The sequence below is a fragment of the Ictidomys tridecemlineatus genome, chromosome 15 (assembly GCF_052094955.1).
Source record: "Ictidomys tridecemlineatus isolate mIctTri1 chromosome 15, mIctTri1.hap1, whole genome shotgun sequence".
Taxonomy (NCBI): domain Eukaryota; kingdom Metazoa; phylum Chordata; class Mammalia; order Rodentia; family Sciuridae; genus Ictidomys; species Ictidomys tridecemlineatus.
Window position 1 is genome coordinate 9875612 of NC_135491.1, and position 23512 is coordinate 9899123.

The following is a 23512-nucleotide window of genomic DNA, read 5'->3' on the forward strand; positions in this document are numbered from 1 at the left end:
ACTGGCTTCCCATAAGCCTCTCCACCTCCCCCACTCCTCCTGCTCTTGAAGCTGATTGGCTGGGTCGCATGGGCGCAGCCAAAAAAAGTCCCCCAATGAGCAGCTCCCGTGATCTGAAAGGGCGGGAAAACAGCCCAATGAGCATCACTGCAGAAGAGCCAATCAGTTGGCAGCTGGGCCGCTGTGAGCCAATCATCAGCTGGCGGCTGGAAGTTTGCTGGCAGCTGGAAGTTTGCTGGGGCCCTTTTCGGCTGTGACTCTCAACAGCAACCTGTGCTCCAGGCCCTGAGTATGCAACACCCACCCCACTACTATGTCTGCTGTGACACCTCAACAAAAACATGAAAGACTGACACAAAGAGCAATTCCAAATGGGGAATGTGTGAACTACCCTTGTTACTGGTGATGTCAGTCCCTTCCCTCCCACTGAGCAGCTTCACATAACCAATCCACTGAAGGAAGCTGAAGTGAAATTCTCTCTGATTTGCCATGTTTGGACGTTCTTCAGTGTACGACTTGCTTATATAAAAATACTTGTTGCAAACACATAGAGTTGATAAGTCAGAACTGCCACCTGCCTAAAAACTGTAACACCCAAAGCTGTTAGGCAGGTCCAGGTGGTTTCTGTGTCATCTCTTCCCCTGATGGAAAGTCTCTGGGCTTGTTCTCACAGGTGGAGCTCTTCTCTCCCCTTTCACCTAAGAGGTGTGCCAGCCGGTGGTGCAGGTAAAAATAACAGTGTGCTGAGGCCCATTTAGATCACACAGTAAGTACTCAGCACCTTTTGAAAATAGTGTAGTGAGAACAAATGGTTTCAGTGCAGGAGGAAAAGGAAATCTTCCTGCTCTCCTAGTGTTGGTGACACCATGCAGCTGTACTGATTCTGCTTTGAATGTTGACATCTGGGACAGTTCCTGTCTCCAGTGCTTTAGACCATGTGGCAACCCCTGATGGGCTTGTACATAGTTTCCTAAGACCATCTTTTGAGTTATTTGGGGGGAATATTTTGGGATTGTTAAATCAGCTAGAAGTGAATTACTATGTAGGCCTATTATTCTAATTATTCTCCAAGTCCTTATGTTCTTAAACATTTCTAATATGTTACCAGGAAAGAATCCAATTTGGTAACAATTCATAAGGTATATGCCTGGAGTTTCCAATTTTCCCAGTGTTTATAAATACATTTACTTTATATGATACTTATAAATTATAGCATGGGGATGTGTTGGTATTTCATTGTACTGAATAGGAAACTGAAGCTCAGAGAGGTTTAGTCACTTGATGAAAATCCCACAGCTTGGAAGTGATAGAGGTGATTCCCAAAACTATTCTTTAAAAGACTTAAATTTTTATTGTACTGATTAATAGGACTTACCTTGATTTTTCTTTATGTGGATATGTAATAAACTGACCCTTATTCTGCTACCTCCTCTAAGTCCCTCCCACCTACACCCTTTCCAGTCCTTAGTATTCCCTCTTCTATTTTCAGATTGACTTTTTCTTGGATTTAATTTTCTTTTTAGTTTCCACATATGAGGGAAAACATGTGATGGTTGTCTTTCTTGGTATGACTTCTTTCTCTTAACATGATGTCATATAGTTCCTTCCATTTTCCTGCAAATGACATGATTTTATTCTTCTTTGTGGCTGAATTATTTTAATCTATGGATATGCACTTCGATCTAGACAGACAGACAGGTATAATTTTCCTTATCCAGTCATGTGTTGGTGGCCACCTAGATTGGTTTCCTCTCTTAGCTATCATGAATAGTGCTGCACTACATGGACACACAGGGTTTTTTTTCTCTTTTCAGTTTATTGCCTGAAGGAGTGACACTAGTTCAAGTTAAAAGCTGTCCCCAAATGGTTACATTACAACTATGAGGTTTTTGAGGGACAGAAGGGAAACTCTACTCATTGCAAGGAAATCTTCACTTAAGCTTCAGTGAGCCCAAGCACTTAAGACCCATGAACCTCTGGCTGATGGTCCTGAGCCCGTCCAGTCTCTACCAGTCTCTGGCACATGTCCTTGTGCTGGTCGCCCTGGAGCTGACTTACTCCTCCGTGTTCTGGATGCTCCAGTACAGTACCATGGCAGGCAAATGTCTTCTTAAATGCCTTCACTGCTTTCTTTTGATCATAATCATCTTCCTGCTGTTTCTCTATTGAATTCTTTTTTTTTTTTTTTTACTTTATTGTTGGTCGTTCAAAACATTACACAGTTCTTAATACATCATCTATTGAATTCTTATATGGATATAATCCTCAGGGCCAGCAGGAAGCAGGTCATCACCCTTACTTGCATCAGCAAAGGGGTGGAAAGAGTGGAGGTTCTGCACAGTGGACATACCATACGATTCCTTTTCCTTGGTGGCAGAGAAGGCAGGGGCAGGTGGGGACAGAGCTTCCAAAGCGAGGGGGCCTCACGGGGAGTCTGCTGAGTCCTGGGTGGCTCAGTGCCTGGGCAATAGGTATGTGTTTTGTAGCTGACTTTATTTTCTTTGGAGATAGAGCTTGGAGTGGGATAGCTGGATCCCACGGGAAGCCCTGCAAGATAGAGCTTTTTGAGGAATCTTCATTCTGTTTTTCATGGTGGCTGTAGTTTACATCCCCACAACAGTGTATAAGGGCTCCTTTTTTCTCCACATCCTCGCTAGCACTTGTGATTTATTCATTTATTGTTAATGCCAGTTGAACTGGGTTGTGATGGAATCTCAATGCAGTTTTGATTTACATTTTCTTAATGGCTAATGATATTGAGCATTTTTCATTTTTTATTGGCCATTTTTAGTTCTTATTTTGAGATTACTCTATTTAGATAATGTTTTCATTTTAGACTTGATTATTGTTTTTGGTGTTGTTGTTGTTGACATTTTGAGTTTCATCTCTCTCTCTCATTTTTTGGTGGTGGGGCTTGAACTCAGGGCTTCACACCTGCTACCACTGGGCTACATCCTCAGCCCTTTCAATTTTGTTCTGAGAGTCTTCCTAAATTGTGCAGGCTGGCCTTGAACTTGCAATTCTCCTGCCCCAGCCTCCCAAGCAGCTGGCTCTACAGGTCTGTGTCACATGCCCAACAATCGAGCTCTGTGTATTTTCTGGTATTAACCCCCTCTCAGAGGACAGACATTTCTCCCACTCTGTGAGTTGTCTCTTCACTCTGCTGATCATTTCCTTTGCTGAGATGAAACTGTTTAGTTTGATGTCATCCCATTTAGTAAACTCAAGATTGTTTCCTGTGCATTTGGAGCCTATAAAGAAAATCAAGGCCTGTACCAATGTCTTGAAGGGTCTCCCCTGTTTCTTTTTAGTATTTTCAGCATTTCATTCCTGCATTAAGGTCATTAATCCATTTGGAGCTGATTTTTGGATAGGGTGAGAAATTGGGGTCAGTCTTCTGCATGTCAATATCCAGTTTTCCAACACTATTTGTTCAAGAGGCTGTTCTTTTCTCTAATGTATTTTTGGTACCTTTGTCAAGCATCCGTTGGCTGCCTGTGCATGCTGGGTTCTGTAAAGTCGTCTAGAGGTCTAGGAGTGTTTTATGCCAGTGCCGTGTTTTAGTTACTATGGCTTGGTCACCTGTCTTCAGTTTTGGTCTTGTGATGCCTTCAAGTTTGGTCTTTTGGCTCAGGATTGTTCTGGCTATTCTGGGTCTTTTGTGCTTCTGTGTGAATTTTAGGATTCCCTTTTCAGTTTTGTGAGGAATGCCATTAGTATTTTGAGGGAGTTTGCATTGAATCTATAGATGACTTTGGGATTTATGGACGTTTGAATAATATTAATTCTTATGATTCTTCCAATGGGAGGTCTTCACTCCTTTTCCTGTAGACTTCAATGTCTTTCTTCAGGGCTTTGTTATGTTCACTGTAGAGGTATTTCTCTTCCTTAGTTAAGTTTATTCTAGGTGTTTTTGTGGCTATTGTGAATAGAATGGATTTCCTGATTTCTTTCTCAGCAAATTCATTATAGGTGTTAAAGGGCTACTGATTTTGGTATGTTGATTTGTGTCCTGAAGCTTTACTGAGTTAATCTATCCGTGCTAACAGTATTCCACAGAGTCCTCTGAATAGAATAGTATCATTCGCTAATAGAGGTAATTTGATTTCCTTGTTCCTACTGGTTTTCCTTTTATTTGTTTTTCTTGCCTAGCTGCTCTGGTTAAACACACAGCTCTATGTGGAGTAAGAGCAGAGAGAGTGGATACTCTTGCTTTGTTGCTGATCTTAAGGAAATTATTTCAGTTTCTCCTCATTCAGTGTGATGTTGGGTGTGGGTTTGTAACTTGCAACCTTCATTATGTCCTACTATGCCTGATTTATTCATAGCTTTATAATGAAAGGATGTTGAAATTTATTTTGCTTTTCCTGTGTCAATTGATTTGGATATTTCATTCTATTTTTTGTGACATATTAAGTTCATTAATTTGAATATTTTGAAGCATCCTTTCCCCCCTGAAATGAACCCACTTGATTATAGGGTGTAATCTGTTGAATTCAATTTACTTTTATTTTGTTGAGAAAATTTCATCCATGTTCACCAGGACTTTTTGACCTATAGTTCTCTTTTTTGTTGTTGGTCCTGCTTGTTTTGGTAACAGGGTAATCCTGGCCTCATGGAATGAGTTTGGAAGGTTTCCCTCCCTTTCACTTTTATGAAATAGATGAGAAACATTGAGTTACTTTAAAGGCTTTTTAAAATCCACTTGTGAGGCTGTCCAGTCCTGTGCTTTTCTTTCTTTTTCAGAGAATAAAAGATATATTTTATTGTAATTGTATCCCTAGGACTAAACAGAATTTACTATAATGGTACATGTATTTTTTTTAAAAAAATCAATTTGTTTTAAGTAGTTATTCATGACAGTAGAATGCACTTATGCACTTTGATATGTCATATATAGATAGGATATAATTTCTCATTATTCTGAGTGTACATGTTGCAGAATCACATTGGTCATGTGTCACGACCCCCTTGCCCGCAAGGAAGACGAGACTCAGGAATCTTCTTTCAGCAGTTTATTCAGGCCCTTGATATTCTTCTAATGATTCTTCTACTACCCGGAATAATAATTGGATGCCCCTCCCAGCCTTAATAAAGCACCTCGAACCCCAATGCAAAGCTGCCACGTGTACCCTTCTCACAGGGTGCTAGAAAATGACACGCCAACTTTCTCTGATAAGGAGCTGGGAACACGCCAACTCTCTTTGATATGGAGTTGTCCTTCACAGACCACAACGGAGCCAGCGCCATCATGTAATGGCGACCACAGTCCGCAGGAACGGCTCACCACAGCTCCCCCTTTTTGTTTCACTAAGACAATACAGGCGAGAGTAGAGGTCCTATCCCACTGTGCAAAAGTGGCTGCATAGTATGGGCCAGCCCCAGGGGGCGCCTTCCCCAGACCTGACACCATATCAGCCGACGCCTTTTTTCGTGGGGCGGGGCGGAGACACGTCAAACCCGCATGCAATAGGACATGCTCCCCTTGAGGTCCCTCTTCTCAATGGATCACTCAAGTGCAGTGCCTTGCCTCGCATCCTGTATCGTGACGATGGTGAGTAAGAGGGAATAGCTGAGGTTGAACTGTGGCCATGCAGAGGTACAACTACAAACAAGTTGGCAGCACCCTGAAAGAAAGGCACGGACTTTAAAGTGATAGATAAAGACCAGTGTGGAAACCCTTCTGCGTGCAATGGCAACAAGACCTGCAGAGTGCAAGGGCTTTCCAGCACTAAGAGAAAGACAAAAGAAGGACATGTCGTACCCAGTGCAATGTTATAATAACTTGGGGTGCAACGACCATGTCAAAGGCACTAGTGTAGAAACCCATCTGCGTGCAATGGTAGCAAGACCGGCAGAGTGCAAGGGCTTTCTGACACTAAGAGAATAACGAGGAAAGACATGTCAATCCCAGTGCAATGTTATAATAACTTGGGGTGCAATGACCATGTCAAAAGTTTAGTGCTTAAGATGCGCAAGCCAGACCTGTGGCGAGTTGCCAGTTTCTAAAGCAGCAAGAGCTTGTATGATCATAGCCTTATCTTGAGCACTACGAGCCTTAAGGCGACAGAGAAACCACAAACAGAGGAACATACCAAAACAACACAGTGCACCAAAAATGCCTACTCCCACCCACTCTTTAAAAAAGGAAAAAGCAGAAGATATCCAATTGGTGAATTGACCCAGAGTCACGGGATCGACACGGGTACTATTCAAGACAGCTATCTGGGTTAGTTGAGACTGGATCATGTCTTCCGCTTCCATGGACCAATTTCCGGCCAAAGATCCATCAATGATGTGGGAAGCGTTCCTGGAATCATTAAATCTGACAGAGGTTATACATAAATGTGCACGTTGGTCAATGCAGCCTAAAAGTACTAGGTCAGCCAATTCTTCTACCTGAGCTTGAAGAAAATCTATTCTTTGGTTGGTAGCTAAAATCCCTGACAAAATATGTTGATTAATCGCATTTTGCGATTCAAGTATAGTGGACGTTTGTTGAACAACTTGATTAATAGTGGCAGCAGTTTGTACTTGACTGGCCATGGCTACTCCGGCCATAACTGCTGCAGCAGCAGATGCCGCCACGGCTGTCACTATAGCTGCTGTGATTCCAAAATCTCTGCGGACTCTAAGTAGCTCTACAATAGGAAATTTATCTGGATCCGCAGTGACTGGGATTGGGACAAAAGTTGGAATTTTCATAATTACTGCTACAGTCCAAGAACCATTCCAACACTCAGATAAGAAACAGGTAATAATAGAACAATCCAGCATCCCCGATGAGGTGTGATTAGCTAAAAGGAACAGGAACGGGGATTGTATACAGACCATTGCAGGAGGCAATGTGGCATAATGTAACAGAGAGTTGAACGAAACAGATGTAAGCCTATTACCTCATTCACTCTCCTTAGTAGTGCCAGAAACATTAGCCGGCCAACTTTTGGCTCCTAGTAATTGAGCCAATGCGGAAATATCGGCTGAAGCCCCCTTCTCATTGGAAATTAGCCATTGAAACCAGGACCAACCTGTTCCTGTAGAGGAGTTGGCATTGTTGTTAAAGTTATAAACATATCTCTTCAGAGGGGGGGAAAAGGAGAAACCTTTAGCAACTTGATGTTTCTCCCAAGAATGATCCTGACAAGGTGTAAATGTCGGGGGAAAACCAAAATTAGGGGTACAGTAGGGAGAGGCCTTGAAATGAGTGGCATAGCAAGTACTATTAGAAGAAGGAGGCATTGGGATTAATACCTCGGAGATAATAGCTAAAGTAGTTATGTTTAAAACAGAGCTAGTTGCGGGGGTCCCTGAGCCTGATTGCTTCCCTGAAACTACTTGGCTCAATACAGCACTGAGAATACTCCCTGAGACTCGACTGGACCGCAATGGGTCCTCCCAGTTAGTCAAATTTTTGGTCTTAAGGCTAATACAATTAGTGTTCCCAAGACTGAAACAAAAAACTCCTGTGAGATTAACTTGAGACTGATTAAAAATATTTTTCATGTCCCCTCTAGGAGAGGTACAAGGAGCAGACATCTCCATGAGGTAGAAAAAAGAGTGGGGAGGACACTAGAATTACTATGAACTGGCATTGGCATTGGCCATGCCCGTGCCACTGCCCACCACTGCATTGGTGCCATCTGTACCGTTGGCACCAGCATCAGAGCCAGAGCACTCATCAGAATGAAGCTCCTCATCATGGGACTGTTGTGGCACCTCCTGCTGCTGGTTAGTAGATCTCGAGACTCTTCTTGTCAGGCGTTCAGGGATCCACAGCGGCTCCGTGCGATCCTGGGGAAAAACACATACAGATCCTCGTGCCCATGTCAGCACGGGGTCAGGGCCGTTCCATTGGCCCGTAAGAACATCCTTCCACTTAACATAGCCAGTCACAGAGGGCTGAGGGGACACATGTCTATCGGCCGCAGAGCGGCCATGAATATCCAAATTCAAAAAATTAATGGTAAAAAGAGCTAAGGACAGGCGTTCTTTAGGAGTGTGGTCAACTCCTATTCCCCCTTTTTGTTTTTTTAAGGTTTCTTTTAAGGTGCGGTGGGCACGTTCAACAATGCCTTGCTCTTGAGGATTGTAAGGCAACCCATGAGCAAGTTGTACTCCCATAGTAGAACAAAAGATGTAAACTGTCTGCCCGTATAAGCAGGTCCATTATCAGTCTTAAGGGATGCAGGTGCACCCCATGCTGCCCATGCCTCTAAGCAATGAGTAATAACATTACGTGCCTTTTCTCCCGATAAAGCAGAAGCATGAATAATTCCAGAGTATGTGTCAATAGAAACATGTACATATTTGAGGTTACCAAAGTCAGGCACGTGAGTTACGTCCATTTGCCAGACGACCAATGGCTTCAATCCTCGTGGGTTTACACCATAAGTAGGAGGATGAAGAAATGTGACACAATGGGGACATTGTAATACTATCTGACGAGCATCTGCTCTGGAGATGGAAAAACGTCTACGCAGCGTCATAGCATTGACATGAAAGTTGTGGTGAAACAATTTAGCTTCTTCTAAGGAGGAGGCCAAGCATACCAACTGGCTTCTAGTTGCCGAGTCAGCACAGGCATTACCCTGTGATAACGGGCCAGGAAGAGAGGTGTGAGCCCGAATGTGCATTGGATAGAAAGGGGCAGTACGGCTACGGATAAGCTGTTGAAGCTGATTAAAGTAAGCAGACACAGTATGGGTGTCACTAATAGCTCCTACAGCCTCCAGAATTTTGAGCGCCTGCACCACATAGATGGAGTCCGAAATGAGATTGAAAGGAAAAGAACACTGTTTAAAAACTTCAATGACAATTTGTAGTTCTACCCATTGTGGATTTCCAGGAGCAAATTGATGCTGGACAGGGGGAGAGTCATTAATCACATAAGCTCCCATTCCAGACTTAGAGCCATCAGTAAAAATATTAACAGCCCCTGGAATTGGAGTGGGTGAAGTTACTTTAGGGAAAATGATAGGATGCTCTTTAACAAAATGGAGTAATGGATGAGAAGGGTAATGATTATCAATATCCCCTTGAAACGAGCAACATAGAATGGCCCAGTTGTCTAGAGTAGCACACAAAACATTAAGTTGAACTTTAGAATAGGGTATGATAAGAGAAGAAGGTGCTTGTCCAAAAAATTGAATGCTCTGTTGAATCCCTCTAAGTGCTAACGCTGCAACAGCATCAGGATAGTATTCTAAAGATTTTCCTGGGGATACATGTGGGTGGATCCATAGTAAAGGCCCATCTTGCCACAGTACTCCAGTAGGCTGCCGCATAGTGGCAAGCACACATAACTGGAAAGGTTTATCACTCTGGAGCCTGCATAGAGTAGCATGTTGTATAGCTTCTTCTACTTTTATAAGGGCCGCTCTGGCCTCTTTAGTGAGGGTACGAGGGGAAGTAAGATCTGGATCACCCTTAAGAATAGCATACAAAGGCTGGAGCACGATATTAGGAATATGTAAATAACCTCTTATCCAATTAATATCTCCCAACAGTTTTTGAAAATCATTTAAAGATTGGAGATCTTGAGCTCTTATAGTAACTTTTTGTGGTTTTAATATGTCATATCCAATCGTCGCTCCCAAATACTGAATAGAATCCCCTGTTTGAACCTTCTCAGGTGCAATATGTAATCCATACTGAGCTAACAACTTCACCAGGTCTTTATAGGCCTCATAAACTGACTGTTGTAATTTGGCTGCCAATAATACATCATCCATATAATGAATAATCTTAATGGAAGGATATTGTTGTCTGAGAGGTGCGAGTGCCTTCCCTACATACATCTGGCAAATAGTAGGACTGTTAGACATTCCCTGTGGTAAAACGACCCACTCAAACCTTTGATCTGGTTCCTCGTGATTACACGAGGGAAGGGTGAAGGCAAAACGCTGTGAGTCCTTAGGATGCAAAGGAATAGAAAAGAAACAGTCTTTAATGTCAATAGCAATGATATGCCAGCCCTGAGGAACAGAGGAAAGCAGCAGCAGCCTGAAACACCCCCGCCATACGGAGGCGGATCGGGAGGCCGCCCGTTCTTGAGCCCTTGCTTATCTCTGTTCCCTGTACCTAAACTCCCTAGCTGCCGAGACAGCGTCTCCAGCTCCTCCTCTTCATTATCTTCTACCTCTGACCCACTTTCGCATGGGGGCGTGCGCAGCACACTGAGATCTGGATACAGTCTCCTCCCGTTCTCCACGCCCCGCACACTCCCCTCTTCCTGAGACACTTCACTCTCTGTTGTTTCTGATTTTTCCTCATGCAATTGTTCTAAAACCTCTTGCCCTTTAACAAGCGCTTCTTGGCATCGGCCATCCGTAAGACAACTACGGACCATCTTCCAGAGGGGTATCACCCCGCCCTCTAGCATGCCCTGCTCACGAGCAAAGTCAAGGTCTTTGCCTAATTTATCCCAGCTGGGTGTAGTGAGGCTGCCTGAAAATGCAAACCACGGTGCAGCGACATCTACTCTCTGTAAAAATTTCTCTAAGGTACTTCGTTTCACCTCCAGTCCCTTGGAACTTAAAAGGCCATCGAGGGCTAGAAGGAGTGGACTTGAAGTCACAGCACCCATAACGCAACACAAGAAAACACAGAAATCGAAAGTGAAAGTACACAAAACAAAACGAACATACACAGAAAGAAAACAAAAATTCAGAGTGCAATTGCTATGAGATGTAACGCCCTCTCTTTTTACAGAGGAGCAGGTACCTTTTAATGCTCCCTCTTTATGTATAGAGGAGCCTCCGCTTTTTAACAGCGGGTCCCACCTTACCTGGGACTTACCGGCGCGCCTCCCTGACTGCTGAAAGTTCTGGTTCCTGGGTGTTTCTTTGTTTCTTTTCTCCCGGGTTTCGGCACCACTTGTCACGACCCCCTTGCCCGCAAGGAAGACGAGACTCAGGAATCTTCTTTCAGCAGTTTATTCAGGCCCTTGATATTCTTCTAATGATTCTTCTACTACCCGGAATAATAATTGGATGCCCCTCCCAGCCTTAATAAAGCACCTCGAACCCCAATGCAAAGCTGCCACGTGTACCCTTCTCACAGGGTGCTAGAAAATGACACGCCAACTTTCTCTGATAAGGAGCTGGGAACACGCCAACTCTCTTTGATATGGAGTTGTCCTTCACAGACCACAACAGAGCCAGCGCCATCATGTAATGGCGACCACAGTCCGCAGGAACGGCTCACCACAGTCATGCAGTCACATACATACATAAAGTAATAATGTCTGTTTCATTCTACTATTTTTCCTATCCCCATATCCTCTTCCCTTCCCTCCCTTCACTTCCCTGGACCTAATCTAAGGTAACCTATTCTTCCCTAGTTCCCCCTGCCTTATTGTGAATTAGTATCCACATATTAGAGAGACATTTGGCCTTTGGTTTTGTGGGATTGGCTTATGTCGCTTAGCATGATATTCTCCAACTCCAATCATTTACTGGCAAATGCCATAATTTTACTCTTCTTTAAAACGGAGAAATATTCCATTGAGCATATATACCACACTTTCTTTATCCATTCATCTATTGAGGGACACTTAGGTTGGTTCCATAGTTTAGCTATTGTGTATTGAGCTGCTATAAACATTGATGTGGCTGCATTACCGTAATATGCTGATTTTAAGTCCTTTGGGTCTAAACCAAGGAGTGGATAGCTGGGTCAAATGGTGGTTTCATTCCCAGTTTTTGAGAAATCTCCATACTGCTTTCCATAATGGTTGCACCAATTTGCAGTCCCACCAGCAATGTATGAGTGTACCTTTTCCCCACATCCTCACCAATACTTATTGTTATCTGTATTCTTGATGATTGTGATTCTGAAAGGAGTGAGATAAAATCTTAGAGTAGTTTTATTTGCATTCCTCTAATTGCTAGAGATGTTGAACATTTTTTCATATATTTGTTGATCAATTGTATTTCTTCTGTGAAGTGTCTGTTCAGTTTCTTAACCCATTTATTGATTGGGTTATTTGTATTTTAAGGGATAAGTTTTTTGAATTCTTTATATATGCTAGAGATTGATGCTTTATTGGAAGTGCATGAGGTAAAGATTTTCTTGCAATCTGTAGGATCTCTCCTCACATTATTGATTGTTTCCTTTGCTGAGAAGAAGCTTTTTAATTTGAATCCATCCCATGTATTGATTTTTGATTTTACTTCTTGCGCTTTAGCAGTCTTGTTAAGGAGTCAGATCCTATTTCTTCTCTGATCTTTATTATTTCTTCTACTGACTTTAGGTTCGTTTTTTCCCTTGCTTTTCTAAGACCTGAGCACTAGGTTGTTTGAGATCTTTTTATATTTTTGATGTGGGTAGTCACTGTTACAGACTTACCTCTGAGTACTGCTTGTGCTACTTCCTACATGTATTGATAAGTTGTGCTTCCATTTCCATTTGTTTTATGGAATTTTAAACTTTCCTTTTGACTTCCTCAATGACCCACAGATCATTCTAAAGTACATTTTTCAGTCTCCATATGTTTGTGTATTATCTATGGTTTGTCTTGCTGTTGAAGTCTAATCTCATTCTATTATGACCAGGGAAGATGAAGTTGAAAGCTAAAAGATGTCATTTCAACTTTCAGAAATTTTTGAAAGCATTTTTTGTGACTAATATATAGACTATTATAGAAAAAAAATCCTATACTTTGATGAGAGGAATGTATATTCAGTTACTGGTAAATGTCTGTTAATTACATTTAATCTGTAGAGTAATTTAAGTATGATGTTTCTTTGTGGATACTTTGTTTGGATGAGCTATCTATTGGGTGGAGTGGTGTAGTGAAATCTTCCCCCTCCTGGTGGCATATTACAGCCTTTATCTGTAGATCTGACACAATTTTTTATAACATTGGGTGCTCCATGAAATGTATCTTCTTGATGAGTTGATCCCTTGACCATTATATAATGATCTTCCTTTTCTATTCTTAATATTTTTGTTAAAACCTATTTTGTCAGATATAAAAATAGCTACCTCTGCTTCTTTTGGATTCTCTTTGTCTACAATATCATTTTCTATCCTTTGACTCATAGTCTCTTTGTGTCTTTATAGCTGAAGTGAGTTTCTTGTAGGCAGCATATTGTTGGTCCTTGTTTTTTAATTCACTTAGGTAGTTTGTGTCTTTTATTTGGAAAATAAAGATCATGTACATTTGGAGTTACTGTTGAAGGTATGAATTTGTTCCTGTCATTTTGTGAATTTTCTTCTAGTTGTTTTGAATATTCTTTGCTTGTTCTCACTTTCTTACTCATCTTTGTGGTTTGATGTTTTACTGTTTTAATAATAGTTCTTCCCTATTTCTCATTTGCATATCTACTTTTTAAATAGTATGTTCTTTTTATGCTCTCATGAAGTTAGTTGCTTTTCTTTTACTTCTGGGTGTAGACATCCCTTAGGTAGATTTTGTAAAACTGATCTAGTGGTCATGAATATCCTTAGAATGTGTTTATCTTTGAAGGGCTCTCTTTTTCTTTTGTTTCTGAAGGATAGCCTTATTGGGTATAGTAATCTTGGTTGGCAGTAATTTTATTTCAGGATTTGAAATATATAATTTCATTTACTCCTGGCCTTTAGTGTTTTTGGAGAGAAATCTTCTGTTGGTATATTTGTTTTGCCTTTAAATGTGACTTGGCAATTATTTCTTGTAGATTTTAAGATTTCATTGTCCTTTACTTTTGACAGTTTGACTATAATAAGCATGGTGAGGTTTATTTCAGGTCATATCTATTTGGGGGTTCAAAGTAATCCTGTACTTGGATATCCATGGGTTTCCCAAGACTTTGGAATTTTTCTGCAATATTTTTTAAAAAATTAATTTTACATGTTCTTTTTAGTTACCCATGACTGTAGGGTCTATTTTGACAAATTTATACAAAAATGGAATATATCTTATTCTAATTAGCATTCCAGTCTTGTGGATGTACACAATGTTGAGATCCACTGTGTTTTATTCATATATGTACATAGGAAATTTATGTCATATGCATCTCACTGTCTTTCCTATTCCTATTCTCCTTCCCTTCTCTTCATTCTCCTTTGTCTAATCCAATGAACTTCTATTCATCTTCTTCCTCCCTGTGTGTTAGCATCCACATAGAAGACAGACCATTTAATCTTTGGATTTTGGGGGTTGTCTTATTTCACTTAGCATGATGCTCTCCAGATTCTTTCATTTATCTGCAAATGTCACAAAATCATTCTTGGAGCTTCCCCAGGCAATATGATATCCCACTGTGTATATATACACCATTTTCTTTATCCTTTCATCTCTTGAAGGGCACCTGGGTTGGTCTTATATCTTAGCTATTGTGAATTAAGCTGTTATAAACATTGATTTGTCTGCATCACTATAGTATGCTGATTTTAACCTCTTTGGATATATAACAAGAAGTGGTATAACTGGGTCAAATGGTGGTTTCATTCCTAGTTTTTAAGGTATCTTCATACTGCTTTCCAGAGTGGTTGTACTAATTTGCAGTTCCACCATCTACTACTCTTTTATTGAACAGATTTTCTATGCCCTTAAACTTTATTTCTTCCTCTGTGGGTATGCCACTTGTGAAAATGTTTGATCTTTTAATAGTGTCCCAAAGATCTTGAAGGCTTTCTTCATTCTTTCTTATTTTTTTAAATTTCTGCCTGAATGTTATATTTCAAGAGATGTGTCTTCAAGCTCTGATGGTCTTCCTTTCACTTGATCTAGGCTGTTGAAACTTTCAACTGAATTAGTTCGCAGCTAACTGAGCTTTCCATCTCCAATTTTTCTAATAGGTTCTTTGCTGAATTTCTTATTCATTTCCTGCATCATCTTCCTTATTTCATTTAACTATTTATGTGCATTCTCTGGGATTTCATTGAGCTTTAAAAATCATTCTTGTGAATTCTTTATTAGGCATTTTATCCACCTTGATATCTTTGGAAACCATTACTAAAGAGTTATGAAATATGGGAGGTGTGGTATTACTTTGTGTTTTAGTATTTCTTATGTTCTTCTGTTTAAATCTGTGCATCTGTTGGGATGGATATCTTTACTGATTTCATGGGACATCCTTTCTTGGAAGCAGCATTCTCCTCATGATGTCTTTTGAGGTATTTGTTGTTGTGCAATGTTGACTTTATTTCTACCTAGTCTCCATAGTGTAATCTTTCCATAGACTCTTTGGCTGTGACTAGCAAGTTTCAGCACAGTGCATGCTGTATTTGAGTTGGAGAGATCCTTGTCTCTGCAGGTTCTGCAAGTGTAGGGAAACTTACAACTCAGGCAGATATTGTATAGGCATCTGAGTATGTGGATTTCACACTATGTGATTACTCTTACAGTGGAAGTGGGGGCCCCTAACATTTGTTTGGAGCTTCGCCAGGCAATATTTGTATTGGCGCTCTTGAATGGCTTTCTGTTCTTGGAAGTTTTATTCAATTATTTCTGTTGTTTACATCCAAGATATCAAGTGGGAATGGATTACAACTAAAGCATGTTGAAATCCCTCTTAATTGTGGTACTCAGAGGAATGAGGCAGAGCAGTGTGTGGTCAGTGGCATGCTGAAATTCTCTCTGGAGCTTTTCAGGTGTGTACCCTAGGGATGGGGCAAAGGCTGGAGCCCCAGTGGCTGCTGGAAACTGCCCCAGGAAGCTCCTGTATGTGAGGCAGTAGTGGAGCCATCAGTCCTGTGCTAGGAGAAAGGTGAGGGTAACCACGTGGTTCACTGCCCCAATCCTAGAACCCTCCTTTCTGTCTCTATGTTAACCAACATGTGACAGATTGAGCTCCTGGTCTCAGGGCAATACGCATGGTGAGGTTTATTTCAGGTCACATCTATTTGGGGATTGAAAGTAATCCTGTACTTGGATATCCAATCTAGATCTCCCAATTCTAGAGGATGACATGTTCTGCTGTCCTCTGCACCACAGCTCCATTTCCCTACTTTGGGGGTCTGTGTCAGAGTCATTCCACTGAGTCAAATCTGTCTCATGAGGCAGTTACCCTCGGAGACAGTGCAGTGGGAGGCCCATGGAGTCCCAGAGTTGGGAATACAAAGAGGGTTCTGATCCCATGAGCAGTCTGAATTGGGAAATTAGGTCCCTTCTTAAGATGGCTCCTGAGTACAGCATCCTGGGTGTTCAATGGGGGATGTAGCAAATTCCTACTCCAAAACTAACTCACCGTGCAGAACACTGACCTCTAATTTATTTAGGTGGCAGAGTGCCAGCTTCTGTGTTGGGACTTTTTCTTTCACCTTTTTCTTACCCTTACAGTGGGGAGATTCCCCTCTCCTATGAACCCAGATGCAGGAGCTGGGGTACTTGATTTCTCTTGCTTTCCTGTTTTCTCACCAGGCTTCTGTGTTTCTGCTGTTGAGTCCCACTGTTCTCCATAGTCACTCACCTCAACAAGCAGCTTCACATCTGTTTTTTTGGTTCTGTTCTGTGGAGGAGGAGATGAGTGTTGGGTGCCACTATTTCTCCATCATGCCTCCTGCCTGACCATACTATTTGGTTCTATGAAGGTACTAAGCCAGGACCTAGTAACATCACTGTACTCTGAGGAGTTTTAATGGAAATTGAGGTAAAAGGAGAAAAGGATACTTTATTAATTTACAAAAAACATTTACTCAAAGTTTTCCATAAATGTGCATATTTTTGATATTATAAAAAGAATTCAATTTGGACAACTAACCAGGAGAATAACCAACTGGAATGATATATATAATGATGGCAGCAAGCATGAGTCTTCAGACTCACACAGCAGGTCCTTAGCTCTTTACCAATGAAGAGTTGGAGGCAGAATGGCCAGGTTGTGGGAGATGTCTGAGATGGTCTCTGAAGGGGAACAAAGTCACTTAGATGCAAGACAAGGGGACAAGTTCAAGCAGGGACCAGCAGGTGAGCTGGTGTGTGGAAACCCATGCAAGGAGTGACTTCATTGTGCTGGGTGGTGGGAGGCCAGCAGGGGTGGGAAGAGAAGGTGCTGGGAGGCACAGCAAGGCCAGGTCATGAAGGGCCTTGAGGGATGTGCCTGGAGATTGGGTTTCACCCTAAGTTGGTGGGATTCATTCAACAATTTTAAGTTGTGAAAATCCATGAAATATTATGTATTCTTCTAAGACAGGTCCTACTTCTGAGATCCTAATGTGTTCCCTCATTCAGGAGTATCACACTCATCGTGACTGCAAGTCAGTTTCCCTGGTCACACACTTGTATGATGTTATTTTCTTCTTTATGTGTTGATTTATTTAAAAATAAATATTGGTTTTTCGGTGTTATCTTCATTTCAATTTTGACAATTGTCTTACATGTTGTCTCTAACATTTAAAAAATTTAATTGGTTCATCATGATTATATGTGATGTTATGTGATACTGGGATTCATTTTGCCTTATTCATGCATGCACATACATAATTTAGAACATTTTTATTCTCAATACCTCCATTTTCCCTTCCCTCCTCCCTCCCCTGTTCTCTTTTCTCTACTGGTCTCCCCTATATCTTTATGAGATTTCCCCTTTTCTCCCACTCTGTCTCTCTAACTCTCACTTATGAGAGAAGTTATATGTCCCTGGACTTTCTGACTCTGGCCTATTTTGCTTTACATTCTGCTCTCCCATTCCATCCATTTTCCTGCAAATGACATGATTTTCTTCTTCTTCATGGCTGAATCAAAGTCTATTGTACATACATGACACATTTTCTTTATCCATTTCTGTTGACAGACACCTAGGCTAATTCTGTAACTTGGCTATTGTGGATTGTGTTGCTGACATCAAGGGTTATGTATCATTCTAGTATGCTGATATCAATTCTTTTGGGTAAATACTTAGGAGTGGAATAGCTGGGTCATATGCTGGTTCCTTTCCCAGTCTTTTGAGAAAACTCCATACTGATTTCGAGTGGTACTAATTTATAGTCCTACCCACAATGTATAAGTGTCCCTTCTCCCCACATCCTCCCCATCATTTATAATTTATATTCTTTTTTGAATATTTATTTTTTAGCTGGACACAATAATTTTATTTTGTTTATTTTTTTATGTGCTGAGGATAAAACCCAGGGCCTCAAACATGCTAGACAAGCGCTCTACCACTGAGCCACACCCCAGCTCTATGATTTGTATTCTTGATGATCATTATTCTAACAGGAGTGAGGCAAAATTTCAGTGTAGTTTTGATTTACTTTTCCCTGATTACTAATAATGGTGAAAGTTTTTACAAATATTTGTTGGTGATTTTTCTTTTGTCTTTTGTCTTTTTTGAATTGTACTTATCAATTGTCAATTTATTGATTGGAATATTTGAGATTTTTTTGGTGTGAGATTTTTGAGTTTTAAAAAACATATTCTGGATATTCACTTCTTGTCAGAAGAATAGCTGATCAAGATCCATTTCATAGGCTCTCTCTTCATGTTCTTAACTGTATCCTTGACTGTGAGGAAGCTTGTAAATTTAATGTGACCTTATTTATTAATTCTTGGTTTTATTTTCCAAGATTTATGAATCTCATTGAGTGAATTATTGCCTGTGCTTTTAAGTTGGAGTGTTTTCTTCTAATAATTGCAAAGTTTCATGCCTAATTCCCAGGTCTTTGATCCACTTTGAATTAACTTGTGCAGGGCGAGATAGAGATCAAGTTTCACTCTTCTGCTGTGGATGTCCAGAGCTATAGGAACAAAAACATCATGGTACTGGCATAAAAACAGACATGCAGACCAATGGAATCAAATAGAAAACACACAGACAAACCCACCAGATAAAGTCATTTAATCCTTGACAAAGCTGCAAAAAACATGCGTTAGAGGAAAGGCAGTCTTTTTTAAAAATGGAGCCAAAAACATGCATTAGCACCTTTGCATGTGCCTGAAGAGTCTTACTGACTTTAAGTCTTTGTGACCTGGAGAGAGGTGTGTTGAAAACATCTAGTACTATTGTGTGGGGGTCTGAGTCTTTATACGTAGAGTAGTATTTGTCTTGTGTAAATTAGACCTAGGTGGAGGAAGTCCCCTCTCAGGTCACTGGAGGCATGCCCTAAAAGTGCTAGTCTTGTCACCCCCCCTTCCTGGTGGTCATGAACGGAGCAGCTTTCCTCCTTCCTGCCATGATGTGTCAGCATTGGAGTCGGCTGACCAGGGAACAAAGCCTCTCAAAACAGGAGCTAACATAAACTTTTCCTCCTCTAAGTGGTTCTCTTTTTTTTAATCTTTATTTAATTTATTTATTTATGTGGCACTGAGGATCTAACCCAGTGGTTAGATCCCAGTCAGTCTAAGTGGTTCTTATCAGGCATTTTGGTCACAGTAATGCAATGCTAATTCAACCTGTTTATCCTTACCAGCAGACAGGTAAGAGTGCCACCCAGGGGCTTGCTTGTCTTGATGACCTTTGATTGGAGAACCACTCCCAATTCTCAGAAGCTAGTATAATGAAAACATGGAAATCTTGGTGATGATGTGAGAAATACACAGCAGGATGAGGTTTTGTAATCATGGAAATGACATCGTATTTTGGAGGCCATGCTGACCTATGAATCCATGGTGAGCAATGCACTCCCTGAGACACACAGGCAAATCCAAACAAAGATCAAAGATGACAGAGATACCATGAGATACCCAAGCAAAGGCCAAGAGAAGTACTGAAAAGAGAAAGACAAGAAGTAGGAGAGACAAAGAAGAAAAGGAGGAAGGGGAACGTAAGAGGGGGAGGAGAGGAGGAGGGAGGAGGACAGGAGGAATCCCCTCTCCGCATGCCAGATTGTATTTCACAAAGAGGATCATGAGAATACTTAGTACCCCGCGTTCTCTTCTTCAGTGTGACCTTGCCATGCCACCCCCTACCATTTCTAGCATGTTGGCCCTGAGGATCCCTCCTGAGATGCTTCCACTGAGAACCCAGCCTCTGTCTTGTACTAGCCCAAGGCATTCAGGAATACAGCATCAGAGTGGGTTAGTTGAGTTAAAGCTGCACTGAATGTTGTTTCCCTATTGAAGGTGCCAGACGTGTGTGATGAAGCCTCCCGATGTTTCCAGCTCACAGTCAATAAGTCACCACCAGCATTCATGTCTTCCTGGCTGAGTCCTCAGAAATGAGAAGTGGCTCATCAATTGTTCGTTCCCTTCTCCTTCAGCCCCGCCCCCTCATCCACTTCTTCTTCTTCTCCTCCTTCTGTCCCCTGCTTCTTCTTCTCTTTCTTTCTGGTACTGGGAATGGAAACAAGGGCCTTGTCCATATCAGGTAAGCACCCTGCCATTGAACAATGCCCCATCACAAGGTAGACCATTTGTACCATCGCTGCCCAAACTCCACCCACACACCCACCCATGAAAACAACAATGGTTGCTTTATGCCACTACATTTGCCGTGTTTCCTAACAAGACAACATCTCACTAGATCATAAATTGGTATGTGGCCAGGAGCAGCTGTCCTATCAAAGAATCACAGCATGGTTTTGGCTTAGATCTGTTAGACTCTGTAGAAGACAGTTCAGAAGGTTAGAAGGGCCTAAACTTGAGACTTGGTGAGAGCTGGGAGAACAGGAAAATGTTGGTATTAGATTCTGAGAAAAAAAAGTAACTCTTATTCCCTACTCGCAGAAAGTTAGGTAACAAAGATACTTGTGATAACATTGCAAATATTACATATACATGATTAAGTCATGGATTTGTCTAAAAATTATTTCTAGTTGAGTATTGTGTATTAACGATTGGTTTAGGTTAGCTAAATATAATAAGAATAGAGATATGAGATGAAGAAAAAATGTCCAGTTTTTATGCAAACATTGGAGCAAATATTTAGAGACCCACAGCTTTTCGCGTCCAAATGAAACAGTTTCCAAACTCCTACCTACCCAAATAGCAAGATTCATGAATTTCCAAAAATCTTCTTGGCAAAAATTAAATTCAAAGTGAAATTATTTGAATTTTTTTAGACCACATTTATGAGTCCACTTTCCGATGTTGCAGTAAAATATCTTACGTGGATGTTTTATAAGGTAAAAGATTTTTTAAAATTCACTGTTTCAGAGACAGACATGTAACGTGGGCATCTTACTCACCTTACCTATCTACCCAGCTCTGGTGGGACCTTCTGGCTCCATGACAGCTGGGCAGATGGCATCACAGAGAGAGGACAAGTGAGGGGGAGAGATTACATGGAGAGACAGAAAGCAAGAAAGAGTCCAGAGTCAAAACTGTCATTTTACAAAATTAACAGCCTGCCCTCTCAGGAACTAGACAGGTCCCCCCAGAACTGCATTAATCCCTTCTGTGAGCATCAACCTGATTAACCTGACCTTATGTTAGGACCCACCTCAACAGCACCGCAGTGGAATCAAGCTTCCAACACATGAACTTTCCAGAACACACTCAAAACACATCCAAACCATAGCACCTCAGAAATGTCCCAGGTGTATGAACAATTGTTTTGGGTTAGCTAAATATAATAAGAAGAGAGTCCCATCGAGTCTTTTGGCAAGACAGGACAACCTCTGAGTGTCTGAATGGCAAATTGCCCGGACTCTCCCTGTCAAACAATAGGACATTAAGAGTATTTTTAGTGTTTATCGGGATATTATTAAGGACATTTGAAAGGCTGTAGATGAACAGCCAGAGGAAGAGGTCCAGAGGATGAGGTCTAGAAGGGCCCTGTCCCTGTGGAGTTGGGCTGCCTTACCCTCTCAGCACATGGTGCCATCAGCAACCTGGACGCTCCCAAGGAATCAAGATATTAGTCCCTAAAAGGAGAAAAAGATAGAGAAGAGCCTGTTCCAAAGAGATACACAGTGTGGTTTCTGTCTACTGGGTGACTCCTTTCAATTAAGGGCACAGAAAACAGATACATTTTGAAGATAATTGTACTAAGAAAAGCACGGTCTACTTTACAATGACACAGAAATATAAAAGGATCAGATATCCATGTCCCTCGAATCTATAGGCAGAAAAGAGTCTCCAAAAATTCCCAGGAACAAGCACAGACTAAGTTTATGGAGAGGAAAGGATGACTCTGTAGGGACCAAAGGTGCAGGGGGTGGAGCTACGATCCATGGAGAAGAATTTCCAGGCATTAGTAGGAGCCAGAGTAGCTCCACCACGTTCCAGTTACCCCACTTTGGACAACTGCTGAATACAAGGCACAACAGAAGCTGTGGTTAATCAATAGCTCAGAAATTGACTCATGCAATTGTGGAGGGCCCAAGGCCCAGGATCGGGGTGAGTTGTGAGCAGGAGATGCGGCAGAACCAATGGTTCAGTTCCAGTTCAAGTCCAAAGACCTCACAGGAGAGTGTCTGGTGTAGGTCCAGTCTAAAGAACAGCAGGCTGAGACCCAGAAAGAGCTGACATCTGGTTCCATTTGAAGATCGAAATAAAACCCAAACAAAGCACCAAGGTCTTAGTTTAAAGGTGATCAGGAAGAAGAAGTTCTCTCTTACTCAAGGGAGGATGTCTTGGTCAGCTCACACCACTATAACAAAGTACCATTGATGAGGTAGTTTAAAAACATCGGAGGCTTATTTCTCACACTGTGGATGTTATATGTCTGAGGTCAGTGCCAGGTCAGAGGAGTCACATTCTAGACAGAACCTCTTCCAGGTGCACATCCTCGCCTTCTGTTGCATCCTCACTTGGCAGAAAGAGGTGAGAGATCTCCAGAATTCCTTTATTATGAATGCTGATTCTTCTCATGAGGGTTTCACTCTCACGACCTAATCACCTCCAAAGGCCCCACCCCATACCATCAGATTAAGGATTCAAATGTCAATATGTGAATTTGGGAGACTAGTAATTTGGGCTAATTTGAGGAGAGCCAGCCTTTTTGTTTAGGCCATAAACTGATTGGGTGAGACCCATCCAGAATAGGGAGAGCTTTACTCAGTCTTGGAACTCAAGGCTAACTTCCCAAAACATTTGCCTCCCTGGGAGTCTGTAATTACACCTACTCAGGAAGCTAAAGCAGCAGGATCAGAAGTTTGAAACCAGTATTGGCAGCTTAGTGAGATCCTGTCTCCAAAGAAAACAAAAATACTGTTGTGTTCATTCCCATGTACTCAAAAACCAAACAAAAACAAAACACCACATCCTCAAAAAAAAAAAAAAAAACAACTCTCAGAGTAATGTTTGACCAAATATCTGCGTACCTCATTCCCAGTCAAGTTGATACATGAAAGCAACCATACATGATGTTTGTGACATCTAGAATTTCCTTTACATTCTTCTTCAGAATTTTCATCATTCTGCTTACATTGCCCATGGGATCTAACATGTTGTCAACTTTTTCCATTTAAGTGCTCTATGAGTCTGTGCTCTGTTACTATTAAATAATACCCAAGGCTGGGTAATATAGAAGGAAAAAAGGTTTGTTAGGCTCTCAGTTCTGGGACTCTAAGAGCAAGTTGCTGGCGTCTGCTCAGCTCTGATGAAGCCTTCATGGTAGATGGCCTCACAGTGGTGGAAGTGTGTGTAGAGTGTGTGAGAGTGATCACATGGTGAAAGAGAAAGCCAGAGAGAGATTGGAGGAGA

The 23512-nt window shown here is 41.4% G+C and overlaps 1 pseudogene; it reads right to left on the minus strand.

Moving 5' to 3' along the window:
- Positions 1-1959: 1959 nt before the first annotated feature.
- Positions 1960-2371, minus strand: LOC106145237 (eukaryotic translation initiation factor 1 pseudogene; annotated as a pseudogene).
- Positions 2372-23512: the final 21141 nt, after the last annotated feature.